At 45.1% G+C, this 8,803-nt stretch overlaps 1 pseudogene; it reads left to right on the plus strand.

The window, feature by feature from the left end:
* The first annotated feature begins 3,010 nt into the window (after positions 1-3,010).
* LOC127657615 (prostaglandin reductase 3-like) lies at positions 3,011-7,248 on the plus strand (annotated as a pseudogene).
* Positions 7,249-8,803: the final 1,555 nt, after the last annotated feature.

Raw genomic sequence — 8,803 nt, forward strand, 5'->3', positions numbered from 1 at the left:
AGGGGAACAGAGCCATGGAATTGTTCTTTCCCTGCTGTCCTTGACCCAGTCCGAATAGACCTGCGACCCACCAGTTGAGAAACATTGCTCTAACACACACTCACTTATGTCAGACCCCCTCGCCTCACTCTGACATTTTCTTCGCTGCATGTGTGTGTGTGGGGCGCAAGTTGACGAGTCTGACAGGCAGACAAGGAGTAAAGGAGATGTGCACGCGCAGGTGAGATTCTCTGTCCAGTTGCATTTTTTTCTCAATACCGTAGATAATGATACCGTCAATTTTCATACTTTGGTATACCGTGAAACCGATATACCACTGCAACCCTACATGCAACAATGACAGCTTTGCAGATCCTTGACATTCTAGTTGTCAGTTTGTCCAGATACTCAGGTGACATTTCACCCCACACTTCCTGTAGCACTTGCCATAGATGTGGCTGTCTTGTCGGACACTTCTCACGCACCTTACAGTCTAGCTGATCCCACAAAAGCTCAATGGGGTTTAGATCCATGTTGTGGCAAAAACAATAATTAAACAAATAGCATCACAGGATAAGAGACATCAGGATCCAAATTATATTTTAAAAGATAGTTTATTCTTTTAAAAGAGGTTTGTTCACAAAAATATCACGACAGCTACCTCGCAATAGGAACAAAAACCTAACTCACACAGAAAACACATGGCCTATTTATACCCCCCTTTTCCTCAAAGTCCCTTCTTCCGTAATTTTCCACTCATCCCAGTAAAACCAGAAAAAAGGTTTTAGAAATACAAATGGCTCTTCTAAGCCCCCTGGGTTTTACTGTCCTTACATCTGTGAGGTCATCAAAAGGCTATATAAACGCTATCTTTTCCTGAAGACAGTGGCCCCCCCCTGGGCTTTACTGAGTTTCACACCCGTGAAACTCAACAAAGCCTTTTTTCTGACCATCTGTTTTACTGTGTGTGTCTTTGTTCCTGCCAGGTGAATATGAAAATACCAGAGGAGAGAAACACATGATTGAATCGAAAGAAAATCCACATAATGTCTTAAGAAAGAAAGTAAAATATTAATTTTTCCACAACAATCCATAACATTGTTTTCAAATTATCTGTTGTCCAATGTCTGTGTTTCTTTGCCCACTCTAACCTTTTTGTTTTTCTGTTTCAAAAGTGTCTTTTTCTTAGCAGTTATTCCCATAAGGCCTCCTGAGTCATCTATTTACCGTTGTACATGAAATTGGTGTTGAGCGGGTAGAATTCAATGACGCTGTCAGCTGAGGACATGTGAGGTGTCTATTTGTCAAACTAGAGACTCTGATATACTTATCCTCTTGTTTATTTGTACATCTGTCCTTCCACATCTCTATCTGTCCTTGTTAGAGCCAGTTGTCCTTTGTCTTTGAAGACTGTAGAGTACACATTTGCATGAAATCTTAATTTTTTTTAACAATTTCAAGCATTATATAACCTTCATTCCTCAAAAGAATGATTGACTGATGAGTTTCTAGAGAAAGCTGTTTCTTTTTTGCCATTTTGACCTAATATTGATCTTAAGACATGTCAGGCTATTGCATACTGTGGCAACTCAACAAACAAACCCAAAGTTAAGCTTCATTTAATGAACCAAATAGCTTTAAACTGTGTTTGATATAATGACAAGTGATTTCTAGAACCAAATTATCAATTAAGCATGATTACTCAAGGATAAAGTGTTGGTGTTATGGCTGCTGTCTAGATTTGATCAATAATGACTTTTTCAAATAGTGATGTTGCTTTTTTTTACAGATTTTGCTGTTGCTGTTTTTAGTCCCTCTCGTGCCACCAAAACAGTGCCAATCTGCATCTCATAACAGTATTCTGAGATGCTGTTCTTCTCACCACAATTGTACAGAGTGGTTATCTGAGTTACTGTAGACTTTGTCAGTTCGAACCAGTCTGGCTTATTATTATACACATATGTACAGACACACACATACATACATATATACACACATACACATAAGTAGTGAAAATCTAATCAAAATACTGTTATGTACAGTGCAAAATACAAATCTGTTATGTACAGTGGAATGTAATTGCAGAAGATATTGGACGTGTTGTATAAATATAAAAAAGACTAAACTGTAGTCAGTGTTAGGGTGTTCCTTCTAAAGTCCACAATCATCTCCACCGTTTTGAGCGTGTTCAGCTATATATATACATATACAGGGCTGGACGGTTAATCTGGCATACCGGGCATTTTCCGGGTGGGCCGAAGCACTTTGGAGCCGATCAGGGGCAGACTGGCCATCGGGAGAACTGAGCGGGACGGTGGGTATGCCGTGAAACGGGCAGAATGGGAAACGCAGGTTCAGACATTTGGTTCATGTGCTTGGCTGTTGGAGCCACTGGTGCAAACTGCCATCTGTGGGATTATGACTGAATGCCTCTATGTCAGAATCCCCCTAAACGTAATGATACCGCAACGCCACGGGACTCTGATTGGCCTGGGATGGCCGGCCCGCGAGGAGAGCCGTTCGAGACGGGGATAGGGCGAGGTGCACGTTTGTGGAGAACCTGGTGCTAAATGACTCGTAGATGGCCTGATTCTGGGTCGGGGTGTCGTGCGTAGCAGAGCAGCTCACTCGCTGCAATCCATTGAAAGTCAGCCCTCGATGTAAGTTTTTGTTGATCCGGCAGCACGCCGAGGTTCGACCCTGGAGAACCAGCTGGTGGACCAGCAGTGCTTGAGAGTCTGCCCGAGGCCCACACGGGCCGAGAGAGAGAGAGAGAGCGTGGAGGCTTGAAAACTCTTGTCAACTGGGGAAAAGACTTAAACTATTTATATATATATATATATATATATATATATATATATATATATATATATATATATATATATATATATCACACACATTTCATTTAGCAATTAACATCATACAAAGTCCAGTAAACATAAAAAAAGCTAAATCAATATTTGGTGTGGCCACCTGTGCCTTTAAAACAGCCCTTATTCTCACCTGGACACAGTTTGTTGGTGTTGCAAGGATGGAGCTGGGAACTGTAGTCCGGATCCCCGACGCACCACAGGCTGCCCCCGATCGGGCCGGAGGGTACAGGATTCTGGTAAGAATCAAGGGGAGTACACACCAAGCCTTGGTGGACATAGGTTGTAACCAGACCACTATCCACCAATGCTTTGTTCAAAACGAGGAATTTGAGAATTTGCTACAAGCTCAAGAACAACAGAGCCAACTGTATAACAGGGGATCTCGGCTAAGGGAATTTGCACTGAGAGATAAGGTACTCGCATTACTCCCCATATCGAGTTACAAATTACTTGCCAAGTGGCAAGGACCCTTTGAGGACACATGACAAGTGGAGGGTTTTGATTATGAAGTAAAGCGAACCAATAGAGGGGTCACACGTCAAATTTATCACTTCAACCTCCTGAAATTGTGGAGGGAGGCGACCCAAGTGACGGCGGCGCTCGGGCCGGAGGTAAACACAAAACACAGTCACGTCACCCTGGTCAGTGGTGGAGACCACCTCACACCATACCAACTCGCAGAGGTTTCCAAATTACAACAAGAATTCACGGATGTGTTTTCCCGTCTACCGGGCTGCACAAACCTAATCCAACAACACAATGAGACCGAGCCAGGGATGGTGGAATGTACCCGTCCATACAGATTGCCCGAACATAAAAACAAATTTATGCCCGCAGACTGATCGCACTAAAAAGGGAGCTCCAGACCTGGTCGAGTGGACGGAGCAGTGCCAACAGGCATTTATGCAGGTTAAAGCCATACATTGTGGGGGGCTGCTTTTACATGCACCTAATTTCTCTCTCGCATTTGTATTACGGATGGACGGAGGCTTCAGACTTGGGGCTGGGGGCTGTACTCTCGCAGGTGGCGGAGGGGGAGGAACGCCCGGTGCTGTACATCAGCCGCAAGCTTTACTTGAGGGAAACGATGTACAGCACCATGGAGAACGAGTATCTGGCCTTCAAATGGGCGCTCCTCAATCTCCGTTACTACCTGCTGGGGCGGGCCTTCACTCTCTGCTCAGAACAAGTCCCACTCCAATGGCTCCACCGCATGAAGGATACCAAAGCTGTTTTTTTTTAAATAACAAAAAAGATACTGTGTTTTCATACCTTGAATAATGCAAAGAAAATGTCTAGGTTTTGGATGTAAACTCCATTCCCTGATGGAGGGAATGAGAATTTGTGTCGAAGAAGTGACACTAGGGGTCTCTCTTGAGCGCCGAATATACCTCTGATCTATGAAAAAAGGCCAATGAGAAGTTGGCGGACATAATTTGCATGACCTACCCCTGGACATACGGGTATAAAGGTGGGGAAATGCGTCTGTTTCATTCAGGATTTTTCTGAGGAGCTGGAAATTGTCTGGCCACAACAGTGGCTCGGCTCAGCGAAGTGGCCGGGAGGACACAACGTCTCGTTCCCTCCATCAGGCAATGGAGATTACATCCATATCCTAGACGTTCCCCGTCTGTTGCTCACTTCAATGTTGTGTCGAAGAAGCGACACTAGGGGTCCAATTTAAATCACGCCATGCACTGAGCCGTGTACGTGTACTGCTGACACAGGAGCAGGCAGTTACTTGACGTGCCAAAACATCCAGCTGTATCAGACTGCACGTACCTTTCCCCAATGCACCATAAAGTCATCGGAACCCTTATAGTTACCCTAGACAGGGGAACAAGGCGACACTTGCCAACCTGGGAACGGGCCGAGCCTAGCTGGGCCTCTTTTCTCTCATTTCTCCCATAGAGCAAAACAGCTGGGGCCCTTACACGCATTGTGGGAAGGGGGTCTTACCCAGTTTCCTATTCTTTCAGGGGGGAAAACCCTGCAGAGGACACACCTGCCCAGAGAGTGGGAGGTAAAAGTGGCGAATTACACCACATGGGCTTTTAGGTCACATGTGGGAAGTGGCGCGGTGGTAGATCCCACCTCTTCGGAGGGAGGAGTTGCTACAGACATGGTGACTGGGGGGCAGTGGGAACTGCCCAAGGGAGATGCGGGTCCACTCGTAAGGAGACCGTACAGCGAAAAATACACACAGGCGGAACATCCACGTAGGAGCCCATGTGTGTCTTAGGATCACATGTGTGTCTGCCGGACTGAACTCCAGGCAAGTGTCACTGACAGAGAACGGTTGCAGGTCCCCGACCCTCTTGATGGAGGCGAGTGCGATCAGCAGGGCCGCTTTGAAGGAGAGGGTCCTGAGTCCAACTGATTCTAGCGGCTCGAAGGGGGGTCTCTGAAGGCCCGAGAGGACCACTGAGAGATCCCAGTAGGGGAACAGGCTTGGCCGGGAGGGATTTAACCTCCGGGCACCTCTTAGGAACCTGATAATCTAGTCATGCTTACCCAAAGAATTGCCGTCTACTGCGTCGTGGTGGGCTGCAATAGCAGCTACATACACCTTCAAGGTGGACAGGGACAGCCTCCCCTCCAACCTCTCCTGCAGAAATGAGAGCACTGACCTGACTGCGCACCTTTGTGGGTCTTCGCCCCGATAAGAACACCAATTTGCAAACAAGCCACTTTAGGAAAAAAGTTGCCTGGTAGAAGGGGCTCTGGGTTGGTTGATCATGTCTACGATAGCAGGTGGTAGATCAGCTAGATCTTCCGTGTCCCATCCAGGGGCCAGACATGGAGGTTCCAGAGGTCTGGGTGTGGATGCCAGAGTGTGCCCCGTCCCTGAGAAAGAAGGTCTTTCCTCAGGGGAATTTGCCAGGGAGGGGCTGTCACGAGGAGTATGAGGTCCGAGAACCAAGCCCGGTTGGGCCAATAGGGAGCCACTAGAGTGACATTTTCCTCGTCCTCCCTGACCTTGCATAGCACCTGTGCAAGAAGGCTCACTGGGGGAAATGCGTACTTGCGCAGCCCCGTGGGCCAGCTGTATGCCAGTGTGTCTGCCCCGAGGGTAGCCTCTGTTCGGGCATACCAGATCGGGCAGTGGGAGGTCTCTCGGGAGGCGAACAGGTCTAACTGAGCCTTGCCGAACCGTTCCCAAATCAGCTGTACCAACTGGGGATGAAGCCTCCACTCTCCACTGTGCAAGCATTGTCGTGATAGCTACCACATTGAGGTTGCCAGCGACTTGAGTCGCTGCTGGCTCCAAAGGAGAAGACGACGGGCGAGTTGTGACATGTAGCGGGAGCGTACGCCGCCATGGCGATTGATGTACGCTACCGCGGTGGTGCTGTCTGATTTGATCAAGATGTGTTTGCCCAAAACTAGCGAGAGAAACTTCCGCAGGGCAAAGAAAACAGTCAGCAACTCCAGGCAGTTGATGTGCCAGCACAGCGGGGCCCCTTTCCAATGGCCCGCAGCTGCCCAATCTGGAGGCGTCGGTCGTGACAGGACGCGTCGGGACACCTGCTGCAAGGGGACTCCTGCCCGCAGAAAGCAGAGGTCTGTCCAGGGTTTGAATGTTTGGCGTCAGGCGGGGGTGACCATCACACGGTGCGTGCCACGGTGCCACGCTCGTCTCGGGACTCGAGTCTGTAGCCAGTGCTAAAGCGGTCTCATATGCATCAACCCCAGCGGTGCGACTGCCACGGAGGATGTCATATGCCCCAGGAGCTTCTGGAAAAGTTTTAAAGGGACCATTGTGCCTGGTCTGAAGTTGGCAAGGCATTTCATCACTGAATGCGTGAGCTCATTGATGAGGCTTTCTGACATTGAGACTGAGTCTATTTGGCTGGCTGCCATGTGGTGGGCACATGCTTTAGCAATGAGAAGGCCAGCTTTCTGAAGACCATCAGCTGTGATCGGCCCATAAACTATAAAACGGAGGACCTGGGCTCCATACTATGCAAAGAGTATCCACAGGGTTTAGATGTGGTTTATGAGTTAATAGGTGGCACCATCTTCAATTTGTCTGTGAATAATATGGCCTGTCTAGGGCAGACTGATAGTGATTGGGTTCATATCAGGCTATCAGAGTGCATCACGACTGCAGCCAGTGAAAGGTGGTACATTACCAGTTAAACTATTGCAAAAATCAGTCACTGTTTCTGGCTTCTTCTTACCTCATTTCAGGTCAGACTATAAAGAAATGTTGAGCCGCCTGATTGAGATGTTATTGCAAGGAAAACTGGTTTGTTAGGTGGACATGTGTGATTTGGACCCAGAGAGTCATTTTATGGGGCTAGAATCAGTTTATAGAGCTATAGATTATATGTACGCTGGGAAGAACCTGGGAAAGGTCATGGTAGAAGTGGCTCCGCACAGTAATATGTAATGAAAGTGTAGTGGGACACACAGTGGGCATTGCATAGTTATTTTTAAGTCATTATTGTACCACACCTGTGGGTGCATTGGTTGTCCAATCATAGGCCTTTAGGGATCCTATAGGCCTACTGTATTTCCCTGTTTAGCAGGGTGGCGTAGTCAGCTACATTTACATATTTAGTTTTGTCCTGCTTCTCCCTAATGCTGCGCCACAAAAGCAAAGAATGTCATGAATGCAATGACACCACATTTCAAATTATATTTCAATAAAAAAAATTTTTTTGGAGGTACAAGTTAAACTATCAACTTAGAATGAGATATAATTTCAAGAATCAAAAATACTTTTGTGAAAAGTCAAGAAGATATTTTGTTGGTAAACAAGTGTTAATTGCTTCGAAATAATGTTAGGCGGGTGAAAAATACATACATCTATACATGTAAAGGTTTTTAGGTAATATACTGTATATGGTATAAATTATATTATACTTGTAGCGTGGCCACATAAGGGATGAATATTTATATTGCTGTGAATTATTCTAATTATTCTTATAAGACAGCTGCTATGTTATAATTATTCTACCTATGTTTATTGCCCGATTATGTGGTTGAGTTCCCGTTTTACTCACGCGAGAGTTCTGTTGTAGCTCCAGGGAATCCCCCGTGACGTCACTCGAATCAGCTGAATGACTTTACTTCCGTTTAAAAGGTAAATTTAGCTCTAAAAAAACCTAATTTTGTACTTTTTCTCCATGAAGTTGTACATTATATTAATTTGATTTCTGGCTCCAACAACAAAAAGGCAGTTAAAACTGTCAACATATGGTCCTCTTTTTCGTTATAATGACCTATAAGCTTCCACTGGCAAAACTCTTGTATTTTGTTTTCATCTTATGTTTGAAAATTGTTATGTATATTTTGATAAGTCACTTGTGATTTGTATTCTTTTTTTTTTTTTTGGAAATAAAGATGACTCGCGCGAAAATCACCCTATCAAGCTGTTCCAGACTGTGACAGAAAATACATTGTGGAATTATCTTTATTTTCTTGGATTTATTTGCCTTTTGGATTTCATCACAGAACAGCGCTGCTTCACATCGAGCTCCCTTTCTCAAAACGTATCAACCGGTGAGGCCGATTCAACACACACACACACACACACACACACGGGTAGGGTAAGACCGTAAAGTTTTTTTTGGTGTGTCATCACTCTAGACTGAGCATTGCATATTAATTCTGCTGTATTTTTTAACCCAACAAAATCCGATACAGAAACGTCTTTATGAGATTTTGGTCTCTGTTTCCCTAAAGTATTATGATAAGTTATTTCTGTAAATATAATATCACATAATTTAGGCTTTTGAGTAAAATAATTGATACCAAGTTTCCAGTATTTGCTTGTTGAACATTAGGCAGATTTGCCTGTTGATCAAATAGATTTTAAAAAATAGATTGAAAAAGATCAGATTTTAAACTGAAATAAAATTAATTTAAGGACCCATCCTCCTCTGGTAGTCAAGTCATTGTTGTCACTTTCAGTAAAGGTGATTTTTCCAATGATTTTCAGG

The sequence above is a fragment of the Xyrauchen texanus genome, chromosome 17, assembly GCF_025860055.1.
Source record: "Xyrauchen texanus isolate HMW12.3.18 chromosome 17, RBS_HiC_50CHRs, whole genome shotgun sequence".
In the NCBI taxonomy this organism is placed as follows: domain Eukaryota; kingdom Metazoa; phylum Chordata; class Actinopteri; order Cypriniformes; family Catostomidae; genus Xyrauchen; species Xyrauchen texanus.